This window comes from Chenopodium album, chromosome 5 (genome assembly GCF_948465745.1).
Source record: "Chenopodium album chromosome 5, dcCheAlbu1.1, whole genome shotgun sequence".
Classification (NCBI taxonomy): Eukaryota; Viridiplantae; Streptophyta; class Magnoliopsida; order Caryophyllales; family Amaranthaceae; genus Chenopodium; species Chenopodium album.
The window spans coordinates 25937682-25938663 of NC_137838.1; the positions used below are offsets into that span (position 1 = coordinate 25937682).

The following is a 982-nucleotide window of genomic DNA, read 5'->3' on the forward strand; positions in this document are numbered from 1 at the left end:
GAATTCAACTTGGAAAGACCTTCATTCAAGAGCTCAACTATGTGCTTAAGTTGGCCGACTTTCTCCAACTCATAAAGATCTCCTTGCTTCCCTTGGGACCTTCTTTGGCCTCCCCAAGAATAGCTAGTAGCCACTTCTTCAATTGTAGCTTCAACTTGGTTTTGAGGGATCTTAATCAATTGGCCACCGGCACCCGCATCTAGATTGGTCCTTGACATTGGCTCCAAGCCATCATAGAAGAATCTCATGAGAAAATTACGGTTGAATTCATGATGAGGACATGCTCTAATTAAATCCTTAAACCTTTCCCATGCTTCCCCAAGAGTTTCATCTGGTTCCTGCTCAAAGGAAGCTATCTTCCTCCTCATTTTTGCGGTTTGCTCATCGAAAATGAACCTCTTGAGAAAGGCCTTCGCAACTTCTGTCCATGAGGTGAGAGAGTTGGGCTTCAAAAGCTTGAGCCATTTCTTTGCTCTTCCGGTGAGAGATTGCCGAAAGAGATGCATACGAATGTAATCTTGGCTCACTTCATTTGTTTGCATCATTGCACACAACTTAAGGAATCGGTCCAAATGCTCAATGGGGTCTTCACTTACGCCTCCGGAAAATTGCTCAATTTGCACCATCCTAGCATATTGTGGATGGATTGTGAAATTAGTCTCGGTGGTCGGGGGAAGTATACCACTCGTGAGCTCATAGATTTCCGGGTTTCTAAACTCCCTAAAAAGGTCATCCTCTTGTCTTGCCATATCTTTCTTTGAATACAACAAAGCTAAGCACACGATTAGCAATGACAAGTAGGATTAAACAAGCAAAATAAGAGAAAGGAAAGCAAATAAAATGACTCTAGCAATAGCAACAATAAATGTTAAACAAGCCGCTTCCCCGGCAACAGCGCCAAAATTTGATCGGGTTAAGATAGGTCGTTAAACTACTACCCTAATCAAATTAATCATTTACATACCTAAACTACCCTAATACA

General features: G+C 42.0%; 1 non-coding gene across 1 annotated transcript; it reads left to right on the forward strand.

The window, feature by feature from the left end:
• The first annotated feature begins 264 nt into the window (after positions 1-264).
• Positions 265-371, forward strand: LOC145633285 (small nucleolar RNA R71). Its single transcript, XR_014112620.1, has one exon. It is a non-coding gene; the product is annotated as a small nucleolar RNA R71 (small nucleolar RNA).
• Positions 372-982: the final 611 nt, after the last annotated feature.